A 26,382-nucleotide genomic window follows, 5' to 3' on the forward strand; every position below is an offset into this window, starting at 1 on the left:
TCAGGATACCTATGACCCAGGGACTCACTAAGACTGCTTTAATGCATTATTCACCCGGTTTATTGATTCAATTTTCCATCTGTAATAAATGTACATGCCGTCTTCCCAAACAATATCTCAGCACATAGAAGGTAATTCAACTTCACTTAAAACCTGCCACTGGTTTCTGCGAGCCACTACTGCACTTAACTTTTTATGAGCTCAGAGCTCTTGGGTCCATGCAAATTTTTGTCTGTGAATGAACCTTCTTAATTACATCACTCTGGATTTTGATCATATCTCATTAAGTAACCCTACCCATCTGTATTAGTTCAGCTAACTTGTGCTGTGATATCATCAAACCCAGACTTCTTGGTGGTTTGGTAACATAAAAGTTTAGGTTTGGCTCACACAAGTCCTTGCTTTGAAGAGCAAGGCTCTCCTCCATCCAGTCACTACAGCGGGAGAAGAGATTAGATTACCTCCACCTAAGAGTAACTCATGTCTCTTTCACTTTTAGTCCATTGGCCAGAACTGGTCACATGGTCACAAACCACTTGCAAGGGAAGCTGGGAAATGCAAGGAGGCACAGAGACATTCAGGAAGCATTTATTAACAGTCTATGACACAGCATTCTTCAAGGCCCAATCAAATGTCTTTTCCTCAACAAGGTTCTCTCCAATCTTCCCCAAACAGGTATGATCTCATCTTCGCTGCAAACTCCGAACACCCCACTGGCCCACGTCCATGATTTCCATAGTTTATATTCTCTGCCATACATGGAATGTGCTTGTCTTATCCACACTTTTCAGACCCTAAATTCCTTGAAGGAGGCACTGTGTCATACTCAGCTCTTTAAGGCCCCTTTCAAAACCTAGCACAGCTCAAGGATCTTTGCTAAGTTCACAAGAATCAGATAGGGACCCAAGAATGTAAGAATCCAAAAGCACCTTTGAGAAAACTGAATGGAAAAAAAGAGCCAGTAAACTTTATTGAAATTCAAAAGCAAAAGCCTCCCCTCACAAAATGCTTTCTCATTTTCTCATGTTTGGTGGGCACAGCAAGATGGCATCATTTGAAAACACCAGCCATGACCGAACGATATATTAGAGATTTGTTGAATATTGGCAGTTTATAAAAAAAATGTTGCTTTGAACAGTCTCAGCCAGGCAGAGCTCCCTCTCTCCCAGCACTGCTTTAAAAGTTAGAAGGCAGCTTTCTGCCCATTCCAAATCACCAGAAGTGAAGTATCAAGTCGTAAGTACCCCCCAGTGACTGACTGGGCTAGCTGGTGAGGGTTTTTTCCCTTCTACTTTGCAGAAAGAAAAGACAGTAAAAGTTCCTTCAGCGAGCTGCCAAGGTGCTCCCAGGCCATTGTGCAGAATCATTGTCAGGTTAAATTAGGGAGTACAGACTCCATGAGTGTAAAAAAATCAATACTTGATGGAAGATTGCTCCCCGGAAAATCTGTTTTGATTCCAGGATTAATTTGCGACCAAAGGCTTCTGCACAATGACATGCCATTAGTCAGAAAATGAACACATTCTATCCTTGAAACTGGATGGAAATATGTCAGCTGATTGACCCACTCAGTCTCCTCACTCTCTGGGTAGAAAGGAGTGGGTGTGGTAGCTATGTGAACTAGTGCCCCAAACCTGGTCCATTTTCAAAACAGGATAAAAAAAAATTTTTTTTAAGTCCAGTGTGAATTGGGAGTAGTCTCCAGGCCATTGTTGGAAAGCTACTGCAAATGTGTTTCGTCAAGGCAAATGCATTTGTCTGGAAGGCCCGACTCTCCTGAGTTTTCTAAGCCTCAGAATAAACCCTACTAAAAATCTTAAAATAAAACAAGGAGTTTGCCCCCAAAGCAGTGACCTGCAATATTAATGACAATGTGATGTCTTTGTCATATATAAAGTAACACTCCTCCCACTCTTGTCTCTTAGGTTTCTTCAGCTAAAAACTTTGGCAAGAGACAAGTTCCAGCTCTTCGTTTGCGCTAATGTCACTGGTCTGCAGGGGCTTTTCCCAACTAGTGCCGTGAGATCGGCAGCAGGGATGAAACTCGTTCCACAGACCCTCACACACAGAAGTATCACTTGGCTTTATTTCCTTTATATCAAATTAAGTCTGATTCTGAGGTCACCAGTCATTAGTAGGAACGTTTCTCTCCTCCCGAAAAGTGAGGAAAGGGGTCCAGGAGCTTTGACAGAGCATACGTTCAAGGACATCCCTTCTGTTCTTCTGTCCAAACTGGTCACCACCAATAGCCTCAGGGTCCAAGCCTGCACGATCCCTTAAGGGCAGATGGTCCTTTTCCATTCAGGCCTGGAAAACCTTGCCAACCTTGGAGTTCCAGTGCCAAGAATGAGGCTTCTCTCTCCTCTCTGCTTTCTGCCATCTTCCCTAAAATACACGCACCTCTCTCTCCTCCTTCCTGAGTCTTCCTCGATCAGCTCACCATTGCCAAAACCAACAAGGAAAGGGGGTTGTTTTCAAACCACCCAGGTTTCCATTTTGTTTGGCAAGACAGCACAAACTCCTGGTGAGCTTGTGGGAATGGGAGAGGGAAATTAAGGGGCCACAAAATCCACTGAGTATGTCAGTAATTCACGCAGCCACAGACACACCCTGAAGGATGCTTCTGCCGCATCTCCCCCGAAGCTTCCTGCCCCTGCCTGCCAACACACAGACCTCATCTCCCGGTGCAAAAGGACATTCTAATCTACTTGCTGATGTGCTCTGGGCCCGCACTGTGGCTGCTAACAGCGTCAAGCATGCTGACTGTGTGGAACAAAAAGGGGGGGTCATGACATCAGATGTTTGTATTCATTTCACTGGGAGAGGAATCGCCAAGGTGAAGCTCACCTCCTTCTCTGAGCGCCTTTCCCTGCAGATACCAAAGATAAAGACAGCAGCCGTACAGCTAACAACCAGGCAGCAGAAACAGTCCCTGCAGGAGCGGGCCGCGGGGCTGAGCCTCGTCACCCACGGTGACTTCATTAGACTCCTCTTACACAGGAGTAAATTGAGATGGCAGGAGATTGTCTTGAAACCTGCATTTAAAAAAGAAAAGCTTCAAAATTGCCATGTTGGCGCTGCTGCTTGGGATGCTCCCAAGAGTTCCCTGTGATCTCAGCTTAACAGCTCGGCCTCCCGACTCTAGCTCCTGTTGACAATAGTCGGCGTTCAGAAGAGAAAAGGACCTTCGAGGAGAAAACAGATGTCGACACCCAACGGATAGCACGCCAGCCCGCAGTCCCACATAAAGCAGCTAATTCCCATATTTCAATTTGCTTGGGCAGGCTGAGCCCCGCAGGCACCCAAATTAGTGACCCCGGGGTTCAATTACGATAGTGTGAATCTTCACACTTTAAAAACGTGTGGATTGTTGTAAAACTAAATAAATAAACCAGATGACTAAACAAAGTTATATGAGGTTCCTTCACTCTTGCTTGCAAATGGGAAGAGAAAAGCCACATCAAACACCAATATGGTCCAGTCACACATAATAATCATGTTTATTCTTTCGCACAGTTGCTGATCTGCTAGGACTATCCAAAAATAAAAATAAGATTTCTGAGCAAATGGAAAGAGAGCTGTCAAAATCCAGTCCCACTAGACATAAAAGAACCATTTCAATGAAATTAAGACCACTATCTCTGAAATCTTACCCCGAGTAAATGAAGATTGAAGAAGGTGGCGTTACAATTGACAACACCAAAATATTTCCACTTTCTCGTAAGGATGTTAAACATTAGGGCTCAGTTACTGAAAGCCTCTCTTTTATTTCCTCTTTAGAACATCACCCTCCATACTTGCCACAGCTTAAGGTAGGGACTGGAATCTTAAGAAGGAATCTGGAAACATGGACCATTTGGCTAAGTGGTCCACTAGCACTAGAAATCTAGGGTCTTCTACAAAGTACCAGACTTTTCTAAACCACAGAAAACTGGGAAGATTTTTAGATCATGTCTTCAGAACTCCTGGTATTTCCTTTCGCAGACAAATTGAAGAAGAGGTGTTTCCATACAAAATGCATTGAAGATATGCTATTTGAACATGCACTGAGGAAGAGCTATTTTGAAATAAGTTCTGCTGGGTCTCCAAATGTGACCAGTCTTGAATGGTAAATGATGACCCCAAACACTGATTCCCTCTGATTCTGTCAGATCTAAGGCAACTTAATGCCAAAATTCTCAATAGACTAATAACGTTTATTGACAGAGTTTAAATAACAATACCTGTGTAAATTCTTTGTTTATATTTAGACAACCTAAACAAATCAGCCTTGAAACCATGTTGAAAGAGAAAGAAGATATTCAACATTTATCTGTAGCTAATTCAAAAGAGTCTTCTTGAAATTTTAAAATAAAAGAATTCTTGGTTATTCTCCCCAAGCTATGTAGTAAGAATGGGCAAGTTTTAGGGCCAGCAAGGTGGAAACATGTTTCTTGAAAAAGCCCTTGTCTGCTCTTAAATAATGTCTACACGTATGGCCTCTGAAAAAGCCACAGATTTGTTCAAATCACGTTTTCTGGTCTGAAATGTTTCATCTTAAGCATTGTTTTATGAGGGGTTACAGGGATGTAACCCCTACAAGGTGAGCACAGACAGAGGACCAAAGAACCCAGAACTCCAGAGGAGAACCCGACCACCTGCCCACATTGCCTTTGTCTTCACCACACTCAGATGGCTGGGGTCATAGAAGCCACCAGAGAGCTCTGAAGCGGGGCTGCCACAGAGTCCAGTCTAGGTGCACCAGTCACTACCACCACACACACACACACACACACACACACACACACACACACACACACACACACTGATTCCAAGATGCTTTCTCAGCTGTGGAAACCAGAGTCATGCCACTGGCATCAGAGCTGAATTCCAGGCTGTCCCACCACCACCACCACATCACTCCCACCCCTACTTTGGCTCACACAGTTCTACCATTCCCAACTAGCTCAGCTCCCAGTGCCCTTTCCCTTCCGTCCAGCTCAACAGCATTTACCAGGCACACTGACATGTGTTGTTCCTTAACAGTATTTTTTGGAGGTCTTTGCTCTAAGTGGAAACATGAAGCACTAGGAAGGCGTAAGATTTGGAAGCCAAACGAAGTGGGATCCAGATCTGATTGGGAGACCCTTAGGGAAATTACCTAAGCTTGGTTAGCCTAACTTCCTGGTCCATTAACCATCTGAGAGGTCTTGATTAAAAAAAAATGGACTTGAGCCCTGGTTCGAGGAAGATGCTCAAAACATCTTTACCCCTCCCCCTGCACTTTAGACCCTTCACCATGTGCATACTCCTTGTCTTTCCAACCACACTGTGAGCCCCTCAGATGGACTGACCACGCCCTTACTAGGCACTTTGAAGGCAGCATGCTGTGATTCGAAGTTAAAGACAATGGGTTCAAACCCAGGCTCCCACCATCTACCAATCCCCTCTCTACTTGTGAAAGTTTCAACAAGTTACTGGGTCTCTTGAAATCCTAACTTCCTCCTCATGTGGGGCTGAAATAATAATCATCTCACAGGGTTGGTGTGACAACCAATGACATAAGTACCTAGCATATTATAGGCACCTAGTAGATATTCCATAAAAGGATCATCTCTTTCCTAATTCATGTTCTTTCATCTTGATAGCCTATATCTAGATAAGGCATCTGCCTGGCACTCAATACCAAAAGGGATGGGATTTGGTCTTCAAAAATTCTCCCAAAGTATCACGTCTCCTCACTCATCGAACACCGAAGGTCCCTAACCCAGAGGAGAGCAACTTGACAAGGTGTACGGCAGTCCCAACCAAACTGCTGGAGCAACTCGTTGAATCAAAAAACAGTTAATTTCAGGATTTAGCATTAATCCCAGTTTCTCTTTCTCTTCTCCCCACACTCATCCTCCTTAAAGACGCAGCAAAAAAGTCAACCCTAAGAAAAACTTCCCAGAACGATCATTCGTCTATTCACTGTCCTAAGTACCGAGAGGGTTATAGGGATAAATTTACAAAAGCAAAAAAAGATTGGCTGGATTATGAGAGAAAAACTTGACAAAGATCTTAGAACCAAACTAAATTTCCCCACAGAAGCCAGGACAATGAGCCTTTGAACAACAATCAGATTTCAGTTGTGAAGTTCATTTAGGCATTTCTTAAAAGAATTAGTCTGTGGGCGTTTCTCTTTTGTCTGATAAAGCACAGTGAACTTTACGTGTGACTTTCTACCAGAGTTTACAGATGTAGTTCACAGGAGTTAATGACTTTTTTTCTCTTCAATTTCACCTAGTAATATAAAACCGAGCTGCACTAGAGCTTTCCTATAGCAGGGTGACTGGTCAATACTTTGCTCCTTGCTCTGTCAATGCCATCAAAATACTGTTTAATAATTTAGGAACAACCTTGTAATTTTCTTCCCTAGCAAGAGCAAATTAGGCACTTACTAAATAATTGACAAAATACTTAATTCTAGGGATGTCTTGAGGGGGTGCTATTATTCAAAAAAGAATTTAAAATAACATTTCCCTGCAGTCTTTAACACATTTACTTCTATTTTCATGCCTGGTCATGAAAACTCCCAGGGCTTGCTCCCCTCCAGTCCCCATTTCCCTACTCAACAGCGGTCTTCCACTGTCTGAACAGGGTGTGCACGTGCCGTCGCAGGCCAGGATGACTTGGAAAGGTAGGCTCAGGCTTAAGCGGGTGAGACAAAGTTCTTCTTCTGTAGGGCTGTCCTAACCAGGAACACCAACAAGAGCAACAGGAAGTTTTGGTTTTTAGAGTTTTAATCTCAAATAATGGAATGCTGTCATCGAGGACACTCAGACTTGGAACCCTCTTCTCCTGACCGTCTGCCAAAGCTCCCTCATCATCAGGCTGTTGGGCTGAGATCCACCTACTCAGTCAGATCCTCTCTTAAACATCCCATTTGCAGGCCATCGGGGCATTTTTCTTGACACTTAACTTCTGAAATGCCCCGAGTAGACTCACACACAATTTGTGGGCCAGCACATTAACCCATGACTTTACGAGTTCAGAGGATAGGGAAAGAGTAGTACCAAGTCTTCCATCCCTAGTTCAACAGTCACTTTCTAGAATGTTCTCTTCTCACTGTTATTTCCCAAAAGGACAAGTCCAATAATAACACTTTAGATTATTCAAATAAGCTCTCTCTCTCTCTCATCACGGGGACAGAGGGGAGCACCAGTCCACCTCTCTGACACCACCTGCCCCCTACCTGCCTTATGACCACTGCAGCTTCCCCAGGAGCTGACACTTGAAGAAATGACCCATCATGTGCCAAGTACTGTTCTGGCCCCACTGGCAGCATGAGTGAGAGGTTGTTTCAGAATCCTCGAACCCTGCCCCAGTTACAGAGACCCAGAACTCCAGAACTGTGAGAAATGAGCTTCCGTTGTTTAAGCCATCCAGTGTATGGCATTTTGGTATCGGCACAAGCTGATGAACAGTCATTTCCTACAATCAGTCTCTTACAGGTCTAATTCCCTCTTGGCATCTGCTTCTCAAAGGACCCAGCTAAACCATCAGGCAAGAGGTAACATCATTTGTCTAAGATCACAAAACTAATTATTGATTAGACTAAATCAAAACCTTTATTACCAGAATTTCTGTTTTAATCAGAGAATAAATAGTATTTTATTATAACTAACTAGAAGAATGGTAGTTCTGTTATCAAAAATAAGAGAATCAGGGAAAGAAGCAGTTTGTAATTGAGTAAGAAAGGATCATGAATTCCAGGAGGTGATGTAATTATATTTGTTTATATGTCACAATGGTCTAGACATAAACAAACAATAAACAGTGCTGACTGACTATAAACAATATCCTTTGCAACTGAAAACAGGCAATTATATAAAGAACTGAGTATCATTTTTATTTCTTCAGGCCAGAAAGGGAAACTATCTTCATCTTTCTCACTATTGGCTTATTTGCTTGAAGAAAACCAAGATTTGACAAAATTCAACATCCGTTCTTGGTTTAAAAAAAAATACAAACACACAAAAACACATCAGCAAAGCAGGAATAGAAAGGAACTGCCTTATCCTGATAAAAGACATCCATGAAAATCCTACAGCTAACACCATACTCAATGATGAGACTGAACGCTTTCCCCCTAACTCAGAAACAAGACAAGAACGCCCACTCTCACCACTTCTATTCAGCATTGTACTGCAGGTTCTTCCCAAACAAGGGGGGAAACAGGCATGCAATTTGGAAAAGAGTAAAATCTTTTATTTACAGATAGCAGGGTCATGTATGTAGAAAATCCTATGGAGTCTACAAAAAAGCTACTAGAATAAATAAATGAGTTTAGCAAGATGGCAGGATACCATATCAATATACAAAACTCAGTTGTATTTCTGTATTACTAACCATGAATAATCAGAAGTTGAAATTCAAAAATTACATCTTTTATAATAACTTCAATAGACATGAAATACTTAGGGGTAAATCTGAAAAAAGTGAAAGACTAATACACTGAGAACTATGAAGTACTACTAGGAGAAATTAAAGATGACCTAAATAAATGGAGAGTTATGTTACGTTCATGGATCAGAAGATGAAATATTATTAAGATACCAATTCTCCCCAACTAGATCTATGATTCTATGGATTTCCAATGAAAATCTCAACAGTCTTTTTTTTTTTGTAGAAATAGTCAAACTAATTCTGACATTTACATAGACGTGCAAAGAATTATCTAGAATCACCAAAATAATTTTGAAAGAGGTGAACAATTTGGAAGACGAATACTAGCTGATTTCAAGACTTACTATAAAGCTACAGTAAAAAAAAGACAATGTAGCATGGTATTAAGATCAATAAATTGGTCAATGCGACAGAATAAAGAAGGAAGAAATAGACCCTCACATAAAGGGACAATTTATTTTTTTACAAACATACAAAGGTAATTGGTGGAAAAACAATAGCTTTTCAACAAATGGTTCTGAAACAACTGGATATCCATATGCCAAAAAAGGAAAAGAAAAAATGAATCTAGATCCATGCCTCATATTATATTTAAAAATTAACTCAAAATGGATCATAGACTTAAATGTATATTTTAAAGCAATAAAACCTGTGGAAAGAAAATACAGGAGAAAACCTTTGTGACGTTGAATTAGGTATAACACCAAAGGCACATACAAAAAAAAAAAATAACTAAATTGGGTTTCATCAAAATATAAAATTTCTGCTCCTTGGAGGACACTGTTGAGAGAATGAAAAGACAAACAACAAGCTGATGGAAAATATCTGCAAATCACATATCTAATAAAGGACTTGTATCCAGAAAATATGTCAATAGATAAAACTAATACCTAATAGTTGTTGAGACTTTCTAGGGACAGACATTATGCTACATGCTGTCTGGCATTTAATCCTCACAACCCTGTGAGTTAGGGAATATTTGCCACATTTTACAAAGGGGACAATAAGTCTTGGAAAAGTTCACCTGGATTATCCCATAATTTAATTTCAAAATAACTCATGACAGGCAGTAACACAAACCCACAAAGCTTGTTGGTTTTACACAACAAAAAGTGTGATTCCCATTCACACCGTGTCAGCTGTGGACCCAGATGACTCTCCAGAGCCACTGTCCTCCACACGGAGACTATGTTCCAGGCATAGTCTAGAACATAAAGCCTCAAAAGACACAGCAGAAAAGAAAGAGAGCTGGAAGTTTTCATACCAGCAATTAAAAGCTTTGCCTGGAAAATTACACATTACTTCTACTCACAGTTCTTTGGCCAGAATTAGTCATGTGGACCCATCTAACTGCAAGGAGAGAAATATCCAAGTGTGTGCCCTGAAAGAAGAGAACTGAATCTGGGTGAGCATCAGAATCCCTGTTACAGGTAATGTTTAGATTGTATTTTATGTAACAGTTTAGAGACACTGCTTTCTTCCCCAACTAAAATGTGCTTCCTTGGTTTATACAATGGTCTTTATAATTTCTTATAATGCTCTTATTTAGCATGGTAGGATAGCATTTGATAGCAAAGATCCAGCTTTCCAGGAATAATCTATTTTTTTGGAATATTCTACTCATCCATTAATTGATGGAGCCTGAAAACATTGCTAAAAACTGAAGTCAAGGAAAGCTTGGAAGGGTGAAGTGAGAACAGGAACAGTCACTATTAATGTATGTTTTAGATATTTTCACTCTTGTGAAAATGTAAATTAGCCCTCGTGCCTGTGGTCCTCAGAATCATCTAGAGACAACCAGAGGAAAAACACTAGATTGTAAGCCTAAACCAGGAAAGGTTGGGTAACCCGTCGAACATCTGTAGGTTTTCTTGCAGTACAAATCAACTAAGAGCAAAGGCATTTTTGTGGTCAAATAAGTGTAGTGACTGGTCAATTAAACAAAATAATTAGGTTTCCATTCTGCAGAATTTTGACTAGATTCATCAGTAAGCCAATATGCATTAAGAATTTCATCATAGGAGCATTACACAAAGTGTTTATCAAATTTACTTGGTCTTGACAAAGCCTTGACACCTTGAGAAACCCTAATGTTGAGCAAAACACAGTTCAGGAAATCGTGCCCTGGAGAGATTAAAATGAGAGACCAGTTCTCCTACAAAGTCTTCTCCCCACACTCTAATCAGTGCCGTTAGCACCCCTGTGGGCTAAGCTGAAACCCCAAGCTGGTTTCATGAAGTTAAATCTCCCTCCCTGCAGCAGTCTGCATTCTGGATACCAACATCTCTCTCCTCTTAGTTTCGGCTGATTGGCCCAGGCTAGATCACATCCATCTCCACCTAGGAACCACTGAGCTGGCCTGTTCCACTCCACATCAACAAATACTCATTCCAAAAGAGCTCACATACTCCAGATGGTGCATGTCTCTGGGCTGAACCCCAGCCAAGTCAATGCAGTCTTCTCACAAGGAAATTCTTAAAGCTATTCTTGAGTAAGTGTTCCAAGATACTTAACATCAGGCTTAAGGTCAAAAACAGGATGTGCCCATGGATAAATGGACCATTTATAAGATTAACAAATAGACTCAAACATCACAAACTTGAGATCCAGGTTCCAAAGCCAACTCATAATTTAGGTATCCTAATATCCTTCTTAGCCAGTGGATAATATATTTCCAATCGCAACAGTTTGACGAGATCAGAGCTATGCTGACAAGGAGCTATTGTCAGAGAAGTTACTCCTACACAGACTACATCTGCTACATCTTGGATTTACCAGAACCCAAAACATGTTTTTTTAATTGAAGTATAGTCTGTTTACAATGTTGTGTTAATTTCTGGTATACAGCATAGTGATTCAGTTATACATACATGTATATGTATATATCCTTTTCATATTCCTTTTCGTTATAGGCTATTACAAGGTACTGGATACAGTTCACTGTGCTATACAGTAGGACATTTCTGTTAATCTATTTTATATATAGTAGTTAGTATCTGCAAATCCTGAACTCCCAATTTATCCCTCCACTCCCCTCTTATCCTCCCAGTAACCACAAGTTAGTTTGTTTTCTATGTCTGTGAGTCTATTTTGTAAATAAGTTCATTAGGCTCATTTTTTTTAGATTCCACATATAAGTGTTATCATACAGTATTTTTGTTTCTCTTTCTGGCTTACTTCATTTGGTATGACAATCTCCGGGTTCATCCATGTTGCTGCAAATGGCATTATTTTATTTTTTATGGCTAAGTAGTATTCCATTGTGTATATATACCACAGCCTCTTTATCCATTCATCTGTTGATGGACATTTAGGTTGTTTCCATGTCTTGGCTATTGTAAATAGTGCTGCTATGAACATTGGGGAGCTTGTATCTTTTCGAATGAGAGCTTCTTCTGGATATATGCCCAGGAGTGGGATTGCTGGATCATATGTTAAGTCTATTCTTAGTTTTTTAAGGAATCTCCATACTGTTTTCCATAATGGCTGCACCAAAATACACTCCCACTAACAGTATAGGAGGGTCAGAACCCAAAACTTCTCAAGAGTTTATAATCTCTACTAACCACTGCCAATGGCTCTAACACTACTTGCCTTCAAATCACCACTGTTAAATGAATTTGTTAGGACACAATAAATATTCTCAAAGTCAAATATAGATTTTCTAGATAAATTTCACTGTCAAAGAGCATGATTATTAAGAGCCTATAATTGCTCCAGAATGGAAACGGAATTCGGCTGCCCACTTTTGAGATTTCTTAAGCCATAAATATCAGGCTAAGTCTTTCACTCCCTATGTTTATTTGGGTTATAATTTTGTCTAAAGTGGATGCATGTCTGCAGGCTGGAGGTGTGGACCACAGGCTCCATTACCAACTTGGGAAGCTGACAAGCCCTCTCTATCTCCTCTTCCTCATCTACAAAACAGAGCGCATCACAAGCACTCCAGCCACCTTACAAGGTCTACATGTAAGAATCATATGAAATTTTGACCACTATTTTACCTAAAGGAGGGTGAAGGGATCCTGGGTGGTAAAAATAATAGCTGTCTTCTACTTTGAAGTTAAAAAAAAAAAGAAAGAAAGAATCATACATGTTTGACAAGTTTGTATATGATTCCCCAGTCTTTAGGAGTTGTCCCAAACATAAGATTTGTATTTGTCTATAATGATTTACAAATGGGGAGAGGATAGTGAAAGTTAAAATACAAGGAAGATATATAAGGTTTCTTTCTTCCCTACCTCCTATCTTACCCAGAAAAAATAAAATTCAATTTTTAGCCTAACACAGAGACTAAGACACGTGGCTCTGAAAAGGCAGCTGGTGCATGGAGAGTCTCATTTCTTCATGAAAAGAATCCAGCCTAGGGTGCCACAGTGGGGTTGAAGGTTTGGACACTCTCACCTTCTGGCTGGCGTCTGAGCCACAGAAAAGAATCTGCGTATCTCCAAGAAGAAAAAAGTTAACGAAAAATAAAGCTACCTTTGCAAGAGGGCTGAACAAAATCTCCTAACTGGGTAACCTGCCTCTGGCTCTGAATAAAAGGAGGCGACGTCTATCTGAGAAGTAGAAATGAGTCCATGGTGCTGCTCGGGCCCTAAGGTCCCAGTGCACAGGATCACTGTTCCCCTCCATCCCGCCCACCACACACTCACACTCGCACTCCCATTTCCTACTCCAACAGACCTAGGCAGGGCAGTCATCACACCAAGGCAACATTCAAAATAACTTCAAAATCAGGTTTCATATTTTTCTCCCTGGAGTCCCTTGGCATGGCTATAAAACATCTTACGATACAGAAATGCCTGGGGAGAGCAGAGGCTTCATATTTGGGTGATAGGCACAGTATTAAATAAAACAACAACAACAATCCAAATGGTTCGGCTAATAGAGTCACAGCAGTCAGCCGGTATTACACCAGGGGGGACTGAGATCACTCAGAGAGCAGTAAAACGCCTCAGGATTAAGCAAGGCTCTGGCTGTTTTCTACCAGGAAGACCTCGATGGAGCTGAATGCTCTTAACTTCAAAAATTACTCAACAAAAACAAGTGAAGATGAGGAGAGAGACGGGGAGCGGGAGGGTGGGGGAGAATTTGGTCAAGAAAGAGTTGGAAAGCAGTTGATGATAGCTGACACACAGAGTTAGAGACACTGAATCCATCTTTCTACCTACTAAGGAGGTGCGCTTGTTACCCACACATACTGTGCAACGTGGGAGAATCTGCCGATATTTGGGATAATTTTAAAAGGGTGCCTCATCTTTCATACTCTCTTTCGTGGTGAAAATTGGAAAGCTTATGAGATGTTATAAATCTTCACTTAATTTTTAACATTTTTTTAATTGAGTTATACTCACTTTACAATGTTGTGTCAAATTCCAGTGTAGAGCACAATTTTTCAGTTATACGTGAACAAACATATATTCATTGTCACATTTTCACTTAATTTGTAATTGAGGTAAACAACAAGGTCCTACTGTGTAGCACAGGGAACTATATTCAATATCTTGTAATAACTTATAATGGACAAGAATATATATATTTTATATATATATATATATATAATAATACTGAATCACTGTGCTGTACACCAGAAACTAACACAACATTGTAAATCAACTATACTTCAGTTAAAAAAAATTTTAATTGAGGTCTAGTCAGAACATGGAGTTTAATCATAAGCAATACACTTTAATTCTCAAAAAGAGAAACAAGAGCTAATAGTTTAGTGTCTCTTGCCACACAGGTGTGAATTAATAGTGATGTTTGCATTTTGCATGCCAACCTCACAGCTCACTTTGTATGGCTTTTCCCACTCTCACTTCTTAACCCCTGAATCTAATTGCTCTTCTAATATTGTATTTCGCATTTATTATTGTTGACCACATTTAAAGTATTTTTAAAGGCTTAAGCCATACTGCAGATATTTATTTGTGTCTGAAAACACACTTATAAATCCCTTTGTTATAGTCCAGAAGTGCACAGAGAGTGTCAATTCATGGCATCATTAATAAAAGCAACTGCCAGGGGTTCTCAAAGAATGGCTCCGGGGGTAGAGGTCCGGGCATCACCTGAGAGCTTATTACAAACGTGCATTCTCAGCTATCCTCCCCTCAAACTCTCCCAGAACTATTGTTTTAGTTTTCCAGTTCTGCATAACAAGTTACCACAAATTCAGCAGCTCAAACCCACACACGTGTATTCACCTCACAGACTTCACTGATCAGAAGTCAAGGACAGGTTAGCTGGGTCCTCTGTCCAGGATGTCACCAGATTGAGAATCAAGGTGTTATCAAGGGCTGTGATCTCACCTGAAGCTTGGAGTCCTCTTCCAAGGTCACTAGTTAGAAAAACTCGGTTCCTCACAGCTATAGGACTGACGTTACTTTCACGCTACTGTCAGCTCCTAGAGGCCGCCTACATGGACCCTGCCACATAGCGTTCTCCACACCGTGACAGTTTGCTTCTTTGAGGCCAGCAAGATAGCTCTTGCTTTGAAGCTCTCCATTCTGCGAAGACAAAGCCATAGGGAATGCAATGGAGTACAGCATAATGATGATTATCGCTTCTGCCAGATGACATAATCTAGCCAAGGGAGTGACATCCCATCATGTCCACTGCCCCTGCCCACACCCAAGGGCTGGGGACTACACAGAGGGGTGGGAATCCTGGGGGCCGTCTCAGGATTCTACCTGGCACACCTATTGACTCAGAGAAAACAATCTAAGATCCCAGATGACCCCCATACCTCCCGACTCTTCAGCATAAATTGAGAAATGTAAGGAGATGGAATAATTTGAGGATTCTGTTAAATGAATACTTGCTTAGTCCCTCAAAAGAAACTTTCCCCCACAAAAATATTCAGCTACCTTGAGATTCAAGGGGACATCCCGCTCTACATGGGAAATCAGAATTTCCCTGGCAGCCGAAAAGACCAGATCAATCAGGGGGTTAATTACACAGCTCATTTTCATGGCCCCCACGGGGCATAAAGGTTATAGACGGCCATGTATTCATGCTGCCACTGTTAAAAATTCAACTGCAGCATTTATTTCAATGAACTCCTTTGACTACATGTTAAACAGATGCACTAAGGGAATACATAAAACATTATCTCTATTAGTCCAAATTTTCTGAGGCTTTAAAAGCTTCTAGTGACTGAAGGAAAAATGCATCTGTAATATACCCCCTGCCGTTACAAATACATTCCCTAAAATATAAGCAGCTTGATGATAAGTGAGCGTTAAGCATGTGCACACACAAACACACACACACACAAACACACAGAGTAGCTTGAATGTGGAGATTTTTTTAATAGCACATTATGTTTAAGACTTCACATTTATTAACAGACCAGATTAGTTATACAAACTGTCAAAGTGCTCCTTTATTTATTTATTTTTTAGTTTTTGTTGTTGTTGTTTTTTGGGGGGAGGTAATTAGATTTATTTATTTTTAACGGAGGATACTGGGGACTGAACCCTAGGACCTCGTGCCTGCTAAGCATGCGCTCTACCACTGAGCTATACCCTCCCCTCTCAAGGTGCTGCTTTAAATTGTAATGATCCCTTCAATGTCTCAGATGTTTTCTAAGTACTGCTGTAATCCTAAACGCACAGTGCTGCCTGGTGCAGTCCACCAGGAACAGTGGGGCTTCTGCTTCTGTTGGACTCTGAGTGGACGGAAGGGAGGCTGATGTTCCTGGGGTCTTTGGTATGTCTCTGCTCAATTTCCAGCCCCAAATCTCCACCCAGGCAGAGGTGGTTTCATAGTACAATATCAGTTCATGTGGTATGTTCCACATCTTCACTGAAATCTACCCATGGAGAAGTCCCCCAAAGCATGAAGCCTTCATTTATTGATACAAAAGGAAGTCGCCTTTGAAAGGAGCATAAAAGATGTGTCTTTCAACGCTGTCTCGCAGTGGCTTCGCCTGGGCACCACACAAGTCGGAATCATGTCGCCTTTCCTGACTGCCAGTGCAGGTGTGCCACATCTTGCTTACATAGCCAAGTGGACTTAGTGAAGGTGGCTGACCAGAACCTCCTCAGGGTAACACACACTCGGTGCTTTTTCTGCCCTGCCACCTGATGGAATGGTGTCTCCCTGTAATTACCAAACAGTAAGCTGCAGCAGCAGAAACCACTTTGCAAAAGCATGAGAGGACTGACTCTGCTGAGAACAGCAACCTGAGGTGGCCTGGCCACCACGAGAGCAGTGGCTCTGCCTATTGTCATGGCAGCTAGGGAAGGATGCCCCTACAAGAGATTCAGGCCCCACGGGCACTAAGAATTACTGTTTGTTCTGGAAAATTCACTCCAAGAGGAGACCCACCGCACAGCCCCAGGCACCCTTGTGAAGAAACAGGGACTCTGCTGTGCAGAACAATTGGACAACACCAGCCCCAGTGAGTCTGGGTAACACATCCCAAACTGTGAGACTCCCTGTCCTATTAGAAAAGCTGGACTGAGGACAGAGAAATAAGGGGCTGTTAGTAAGAAGGGGGTTATCCCTCGTTCCTACTGCCGACTAGGGTAGGGCGGTGCCTCCCTTGGATTACACGCATTTTGAGGATGAGAAACTGACACCTAAAGAGCATCACAAAAAGTTATTGATGATGCCAAGACTCATACTTCGGTCTACAAACACCGTGCTCATCTTTCAATATTATTTTCCCTTCTTACACCTGTCATTAACAAAACTTAAGTACAGTCATCACTGGCAACATATGCATGTATCAGATCATTATGTTGTACACCCTAAGCTTATACAATCTTATCTGTCAATTATATCTCAATAAAACTGGGGATACCATATGCTCCAGCAACCCCATTCCTGGGCATATATCCAGAGGAAACTCTAATTTGAAAAGATACATGCACCCAATGTTCATAGCAGCATTATTTACAATAGCCAAGACATGGGAGCAACCTAAATGTCCATCAACAGATGAATGGATAAAGCAGATGTGGTATATATATATATATATACCACACACACACACACACACACACACACACACACACACACACACACAAAATGGAATTCTATTCAGCCATAAAAAAGAATGAAATAATGCCATTTGCAGCAACATGGTTGAACCTAGAGGTTATCATACTAAGTGAAGTAAGTCAGAAAGAGAAAGAAACATGTGACATCACTTACATGTGAAATCTAAAAAAATTAGACAAGTGAACTTATTTACAAAACAGAAACAGACTCACAGACATAGAAAACAAACTTATGGTTATCAAAGGGGGAAGAAGGGGAGGGATAAATTAGAGTCTGGGATTAACATATGCACACTACTATATATAATAAAACAGATAAACAACAAGGTCCTACTGTATAGTGCAGGGAATTATATTCAGTATCTTGTAATAACCTATAATGGAAAAGAATCTGAAAGAATAAATATATACATCTGTATGTATGTATAATTGAATCACTTTGCTATACATCTGAAACACTGTAAATTAACTATACTTCAATTTTAAGAAAAAGAAAAAGAAAAAAGTAAAATAAAACTGGGGGAGAATAAAACCCCGTCTACAGCTCCACATGAGCAAACGTTTCCAGAATCCTTTCAAGGCCTTAAAGGAAAGATATCAGAGACGTGTGGAGTAATGTACGCTTTCCTGTGGAACCACTGGCTCTCTGAGGGAGAAGATTATCCTAATCACATTCTAACCTGAGACTCAGCTCTTGCAAAAGCTAATCATACCCCTTCTTTGGTCCCTCTGCTCTCGTGGGCTGAAGGAGTGTCAATCAGCAGCAAAGTGTCTAAATAATGATTCCAAAAGAGAGAGCTGGAACCAATGGGACAAACACAGAAGACCTAGGAGAAAAGGTTGTTCCCTGTCGGCCAAGGCATGACCTGCTGTCCAGGTTAGGCCAAGCCGACAGATCAGAACCAAGCTAGACACAGCAAGACAGTTAACCCACCCCATCACGTCCTCCTCTCCCTCGTCTCAGAGAGGACCTCGAGGCAGGGAGGGAATCGGGGGAGAGACAGAGGAATAAGTCATTTCAGCTTTAAGTCAGCAACCCAGTTCCTGGTGCTACTGTGTCTGGGGCTGACCCCGCTCAGGAGGCTCCATGCACAGTCTCCCTCCGATGGCAGGAGAATAATCTGTGCACAGATGCCAGGGTCAGATCAGGTTAGATGAGATGGTGAATTACTGGCACAGGATGCTTGACTTGGTTCAAAACTTGTCCCCAAAATGTCCCTTGGTGATGTGTCCTGTTCCTCTAAAGGAGTGCCTACAACCGCTCCGCAAGAGATTCATGTAAATCAAGCAATCAGCAAGATACTTGGCCTGCTCCTGTATTAAACTTGACTTCAGAAAAGAAAAAAGCCAACGGTAGAAATTTCAGTCATTTTAAAAACATCCCTCCTTCCGCATCCCACCCCAAGAGTCACTTCCCACAGACCTGCCCTCTCAATGTTCCAGTACCTCTGCCACCACCTCCCCAGGAAGCAGCTTCCGCGTGCCCGACTCCCTCTGGGAATACCTGCCCTTCTTTAACTTGGTAGCCTCCGTTTTTCAGGCTCCTTGTAGCAGACCTCCCGCTCTTCCCTCTTCTGTCCTCTTGGAGGCCTAAAGGAAGGACTTTATTTTCATTTTTAAATCTCCGATCTCTCTTTTGAGATTTTATTTTCCTGGTAACAGCCCTGGAGAAAAACACTGCTGAGCACGTTGGAGACTTCTAGGAAAGGGGGGATTGGGTTAAACAAGAAAACCGAGATGGCGGGAACTCTGGCCCCATCACCCCACAGGGCCTGGGTCCGGTGATGAAAACTGCTTTTGCACAGCTCCTCCTGGAGAAGGAATCTCAGGGGGTGCTATTCTCGTCCCCTTTACCCTTGTCCAGTTTACACGCCTGGGAACCTACAGTGACGAGAGCAAGAGTGTGCACTCCAAAAAGGAACTTCGTGTGAGATTTGTTTTCATGTTCCTTTAGAAAAACTGTGAATATTTGTTTGCCCTTTGAGACCTCAGTAAAGGTCTATACCTTCAGGAGTGTCACCTCTCCAGAGAAGAGATCTAGACAATTTGACAGGGGAAATCCTTAGCGTCGGCTGAATAACAGGGCACAGTAGGGGCAATGCTTACCTTTCTTTCCTTTAACCCACCGGCCACACAACGAGCAACACCCAGCTTGTCCCAGTCTGCAGGGGAGAGCGCCAAGAGCCTATTTCCAAGTTCAGTCCTTTAGCGCCACCTGCCGCTAACTACTCCACAATCACCCCTGTAGCTAACAAAATGAAAAGTACAAATTCCTTTTTGAAAGTCCCAGCTACGCAAAAGTCTGATGGACACAGTGCCAAGCTCACACAGGAAGGAAATGTTCAGATTAAAGGACAGTGTTAGCATTGCCATTCATACGTGAATCACGGGGCGTGGAACATGGTCAGCACAATCTTAGTTGTTTTTACTGTTATCATTTTTGTTGTCAGTAGAATTCAAAAGATGGTGATTTAAGAGAATTTGTAGTGTTTGAGATATGGTTGGGTTTTTTTTTTTCAAATTATCAATGAATTGCATTTTATGAAGCACAAACAGTAATTTAAAATCCAACAAGTATATACAGTGTTTATTATTAAAGAGACAATACCTCGAGTAATTAAAATAGTTAAGGAAAGGCAAAATCTCCCTAACTGAATTTTATCAATAACAGAGAGTTACATTTCTTTTTCAGTTTCTTCCCATACTTTAGAATATTCCTATAAAATAAGGACGTTGGTGCCCATACCTCCTTGAGAAAAATACAATAATAGATGTTTTGAAGGTTTCAGAATTACCTCGGGGGTCTGGAAGCTACCATCCTGAAAATAAAAGTGTTTATATCACAGGCAAGCACCCATTCAGAACTCGAGGTGTACATTGGTGTAACAACCTCTTAGTTATTCCTCACTACTTTCCGTGTGGGTAGTGTCAGTATTCTCCCTGCGTTTTAGAGAAGAGGAAACTGGATGTTGAGAGAGGTTAAGTGCCTTGCCCAAAGTGTCACTACCAGTTGATGGCAAAGTGAACCCACTTCTATCAAAAGAAACATAGTGACCCTCTAGCAGCATGTGTACGGCTGTCCCAGCACCTCTCCCAGGAAAGACCCATGTTGTGGGCAGCATGACGCTGCTCCCCTGCCCCAGAAAGTTTGGGGACCTGGACCAGGTCAGCCTTGAGTTCCCCAGCTGGCAAGGACTCTGTCTCACTGACGGTAACTATCATGGCATCAATAATTCAAAGCCACAGGCACTGACAGGCTGTAAATAATTTTTTTAAAGTATAATCCATATCCATCCTTATTAGTGGGCATCACTGGAACTCTAATTCCTCTCGTATTTATTAAAATGGAGACATGACTTTACATAAAGGCTATGACTAACATGAATAAAAATAATACCTCAGGTAATATTTTTTTTTTCAAAACCACCCATGCACTGTGGCCCTTGAGGTAGAAGCCCAAAGACAGGGAGGTGAGGGTTTGGTGGGGGTTTCCGGCACTAGTATTTCCCCCCCCGTTTTTGCTAATGTGAAGGAAGCTGGCAATGGTTTGGAGATAGAAGAAAAGGAAACAACAGTACTTTTAAATGGCAGGCTCTGAAATTCTGTCTGTGGGAATATTCCACAGAAGATCGGAGCCTCATTAAGCCATTAGAAAACATTACATAATGGTTTCCAGTAAAAAGGAGACCAAGAAATAGACTTTTCTCAGAGCTCACAGGAACGTGGAACAGGAATATGAGTCAAAGAAAAATCGAGGTGCGTTCTCCCAAGCAGCCCTCATTCTGGATGAAAAGCAAAGCAAAATGAGAAGGAAGGAGAAGGCTGGTGAAAGCAAACAAAGCAGAGCTGGGATGTGCAGGGAGGGAAATAGGTTGGGGGAGAGTCTGAACCAAGATCAAGGGACTGAAGTAAAGAGAGGAGGAAGGACTGGGGGGGGGGGGGGTGCGGTGGGGATGGCAGTCCTCCTGGAACTCCCCGAGAGCCCCTCACAAGGAAGAAAGAGAGCCTTACTCAAAGGAGACTTTACACTTTTTCTCTTATATTCCCGTTTCCCAAAAGGGATTTCTGAGAGGGGAGATGCCTCCAGTCTTCAATGAACACCAAAAGTTTAAGGACTCTCGTAATGCATTTCTTAACCTCCAGAGTGAATAGCAAGTCTTGGCACTATACGGAGACCTTCTCCCTCTGACGGCGCACGCACACACACTCACATGCACACCTACAAACGTGAACACTCACTCTGGCACACACACTGAATGCACAGTCACACCATGCACACACACATACCCACACCAGTGCCCACTTACACACACACACAAATACACACTCACTCACACCTCTCCGCTGGGCACCCCCCACAACCCAGCCCTGGAAGCGTCTATGGCCCTGGGCTTTGCCCTACAGTGGTCCACCCGGGGCCTCATCTCCCCTGGGATCTGTGCCCAGGGCCTTGGGATTCTAATACCAGCCTCCTGCAAAAAAGTATTTTTGTCCCATATACTCTCCACGGAGAGCAGTTTAAGATCTGACCAACGCTAAGAGAAAAATCAAATTGATTTTAATCACTTTTCAGAAGAAAATCTGAGGAAGGAAAGATGGGAGGAGAAACAGAAGGGACGGAGGCCTCACCAAGGGCCTGCAAGGTGCAAGGGCTACGCTAAGCATCTTAACCTGTTCAGGCCATTATGACAGAAATCCCATGAACTGAGTGAACTTACAAATAACAAATCTATTTCTCACAGTTCTGGAGGCTGGGAAGGGCTGACGATCTCTCTGGGGTCCCTTTCATCAGGGTACTAATCCCATTAGTAAGCGCTCCACTCGCATGACCTAGTCACCTCCCAAGGCCCCACCACCACTCCCCCAAGCCCAACCCCACTTCTGAACGCCACCACCTTGGGGGTTAGGGATTCAACGTGTGAATTGTCGGGGGGGATGCGAACATTCAGTCCACTGCACTGTGTTCCACATGTGTCCTCTCACTCATTCCTCAAAACAATTTCAGGAGGTGGATCTTACGATTCTCTTTTGAAGATAAAGAAATTGAGACTAAGAAATGTTAGCTTACTTGTCCAAAGGCACACAGTTAACTCAGAACCAGATCTGACTCAGATCTGCCTGGCTCTGGGTATGGAATTGAGAAGTGTGTGTGTTGTGTGTGTGTTGGTAGTGGAGACCTGCCCGCACCTCCCCACCTCATCAATGTTTGGTTTTGCCTCCTTGCAGACCCCCTCAGTTCCCTACTCTTGTTTCACTTCTTTCTTATGCTCCTATGCTATCCAGTCGCATTTTGAGTATTCTTTGAAACCTCTGTAAATCTAGGTTTAAAAAAAAACAAAACTCCTTAAAAAAACAAACAACACATAAACCAATTAATTAAAAAGAAATGTGCAGACAGTGTAGATTCCAAATCCCCTAAGGCCAGGGTGGCCCAGTGGTGACACCTAGGGAGGACTGGTTTGGGTCTGGGCGGTGGGAGGGGCCTAACAGGGGGCCCCCTGTCTCCAAATCAGACTTGATCCGCGGTTGGTTTCCTGAATGAGTGTGGTGCCTGTTACCCTGCGTGTGTGAAAACAGCAGTTTCCCACCAGGTCTTTCAGAAAGGGTTTGAAGCACTTGAGTGAAAAGCACCGTAGTAATACAGTTTCTCTCTCTCTTCTGAATGTCAATATCTCACATCTACTTTCCAGTCACCTTTTAAGGGCAGCTGAAGTGTGCTGTGCTCCAAAGCTGCTGACTCGGAATGAGGAATTGGTCACGGAAAGTACTTGGTGGCTTTTGAAAAACGGGGAAAGGAGCCCTCCAGGCCCCAGATTTTCTCGTCCCGGATAGAGCTTCCTCATCCCGCAACCGCAGCCAAGCCCTCAGGTCACAAACAGGCCTCAAGCAGTCAGACAGCCCTGGGATCGAATCCTGCCTTCACCACTAACTGAAGGCCAGGCTCCGTGCAGCTGGACATCAGGAAGCCATGCCATCTATGCTGAAGAAGACAGAAGAATTACACACTCAGAACTTCCCCTTCTACCTCTTTGTTTCTGCTCTTTATAGAATCTGGGTTCTTATAATGGGATTTAAGAAACAGCAGCATTAGGAGGAAAACTGGGGGAAGAGATTGACATTTGCCCGAGCACTTAATTAGGTCTGTTTGTAGGCTGTGTGGAGCCCAGGCAAATATTTTTTATGGAGCCTCTGTCTGTATAAACAATTTGAGTCACCGAAACTCTGTGTTATCAGCTCACCTGGTGGCCCAGTTTCTTGTGAGCCCAAGAAAGAAGTACTGATCAGCCAACAGGAGCTATCTACCCTCTCCCCGGGCAGCCCGCCGGGAACTGGGCCCCTGGTTGCAGAATGACATCGCAGGCATGAGCCTCGGATCTCCTGAGGCATCTGGTCAGCCCTACCCAGCAGCAGAGGGTAAGAGAATGCCCTAGAGGATAGGGTCCAGATACAGGCCACCAAGGAGTCCTCACTGGGTGGCACTGCTGATTCTGGCCTGTCTCCACCATCAGACCGGAAATGAGAAAAGTTCCAGGCAGGCGTGCCTAAGACCAGAGTCCCCTGAGGTCCAGGGCTGGGCACAGGGCCCCCTTGGCCTAAGTTTCAGGACAGTCCTGCATTCGATTCCAAAGCACCTGTGAAAGCGTCCCGCTCTGACTCAGGCCCAGAAGGAACACTGCTTCCTTCTTCTCATAGAGTGTGGACATCACGGGATCCTCCTAAATTTTAGACCAGACAATCTTCTCTCTTTTAAGTCACTCTAGTATTTCAAGGACCAGAGCTGTGGATTAGAAGGTCCTAGTGCTATTACGATGAACTATTTGCCCTATTGGTGATATGGCAGATAAAGATAAAAACAGTTAGGGCTGAATGTAGGACAAGGGCCAGCCAGTTTAATTCCATCAGGAACTATTCACAATTTCCCTGTTTCTGCTTAAAGAGTTACAAACCTAGACTCCAGCACAGGCCTGCCCCCAGCATTTGCAGACCTAGGGTAATAATATGAATGCAGGGACCTGGCCCACAGCTGGCTCCTTTCCCTATTTCCTCCTTAGGCTCTGCCCAGATATTAAAGACCTTTTCCATATGCATATAGGCATCCGAGTTCACCCAGCCAATCTCTATCTCCCCGATCTCTACCAAACAGCCATCCTTGGCCACTCTTTGGGTGCATGGGAGGCACCATTAGCCCTCGAAAAGACAGACCTAGGGAAGATACTCATGAAAGCCTTGGTGTTTAGGCAGGGGGTTCCAGTGTCCCTGGTACTTAGGGAATGGTTTAGAAGTAGTGGGGCATTGTCTGTGGGTGGGCACATTCTTTGACCTCCAGAACTTCTCACCCGATGGGGAAGGCACAGCTAGAGGAAAGCCAGAGCTGGCCCTGGAAAGCACGGGACCAGAGCAGAGGCCCATCTGCCTGGGCCCAAGGGTAGCACACCCCACCGCATGACTCCAAACCCACTCGCCAAGCCCTGCTTCACTTTTCAGCTTCTACTTCTTAGTCACCTTCAGCCCCAACTGCTCCTTTTCTCTCACGTATAAGAATTTCTAGTTCCTATTTTTGAGTCATCCTGAATGTGACCTTGCAGCTAGTGTTACACAAAAAAGGAGATATTATATCTTCTTTAAAAGTCTACAGAACCTGAATATTTATGATATGCCACATCAAGATGTCCTGGTAAAGAAATGTAATTCTCGTCACCTATGGCTACTGAAAAGTGACTTTCTGGATACACTGGTGCCACTTTTTATCTTTCTTAGGCTGACAGATAATGGGATTGCAAGTTTCAAACAGTAATCTTCCCATCTTATTGTGGTTTCTGGAAAAGAAAAAGGCAACGAAATTAAGCCTCTATAGAAGACTGAGCAAACAAAGTAACACTCTGGGCAAGAAGTCCCTATCCTGTAAGAGAGCTGAGGTAACATACTCTTTCTAGGGGAACTGACATTGTTATACTTTGTGATGAAGAGGGAGAAGTCAAACCCAGGGCTGGCAGACTCCAGAGTTATGTGATACTGCAATTTGAGATCTTAAAAACGGATCTGATTTTTCTTTTCTCTGGAGTCATGCAACACTTTCCTTGTAATTTCCTTATGGTGGTTATAATATAATTACATATATATATATATATATATTTGGTCTTTGTCCCCAGATCCTGGGGTACAGCTTCTAAAACCTCTGGAATCTCCCGAGTGATGAGTGTCTTTTGTATGTTAATAAGGTGACTGGTGAGAGAGGGGAGTGTGGTAGTGGGTAGACAGCTTCAGGATGGGGTCTGGTCTCTAGAAAAACCAAGCGTTGATTAGAAGCTTTGAAATTCCAGCCCCACCGTCCAACCTCCAGGGAGGGGAGATGGGCTGGAGACTGAGTCCAATCGCCAATGATTTAATCAGTCATTCTTATGTAATGAAACCCCTGAGCAATGGGATTCAGAGAACTTCTGGGTTGGTGACCGTATCCATGAGCTGGAAGGGTGGGGCACCCCACCTCTGCAAGACAGAAGCTCCTGTGCTCGAGACCCCTCCAGACCTCATCCTATACATCTCTTCACCTGGTCTTCATTTGTACCCTTTATTATATCTTTATAATAAACCAGTAAATATAAATAAAGTGTGTTCCTCAGTTCTGTGAGCTATTTTAGCAAATTACAGTAACTAAGGAGTGGGTCATGATTTTTAACTGGTAGATCAGAAGTATGGGAGAGTAACACTGATATGATATACAAATGATATACATGAAATAGGACACACATGCACACACCATTGAATATTACTCAGCCATAATTAAGAATAAAATCTTGCCATTTGCAACAACATAGATGGAACTTGAGGACATTATGCTAAGTGAAATAAGTCAGACAGAGAAAGACAAATAGCATATGATCTAATTTGTGGAATCTAAAAAACCAAAACAAACAAAAACAAAAACAAACAAAAACCCTAGGCT

At 42.7% G+C, this 26,382-nt stretch overlaps 1 long non-coding RNA gene across 3 annotated transcripts in view; it reads right to left on the reverse strand.

Moving 5' to 3' along the window:
- LOC116665054 overlaps positions 1 to 26,382 on the reverse strand; it is a 138,542-nt gene that overhangs the window by 89,721 nt on the left and 22,439 nt on the right. For all 3 annotated transcript variants that reach the window (XR_004321641.1, XR_004321642.1, XR_004321640.1), the window contains exon 3: positions 14,739 to 14,936. This is a non-coding gene — a long non-coding RNA (uncharacterized LOC116665054). The remainder of the gene's footprint in view (positions 1 to 14,738; positions 14,937 to 26,382) is intronic.

The sequence above is a fragment of the Camelus ferus genome, chromosome 7 (assembly GCF_009834535.1).
Source record: "Camelus ferus isolate YT-003-E chromosome 7, BCGSAC_Cfer_1.0, whole genome shotgun sequence".
Taxonomy (NCBI): Eukaryota; Metazoa; Chordata; class Mammalia; order Artiodactyla; family Camelidae; genus Camelus; species Camelus ferus.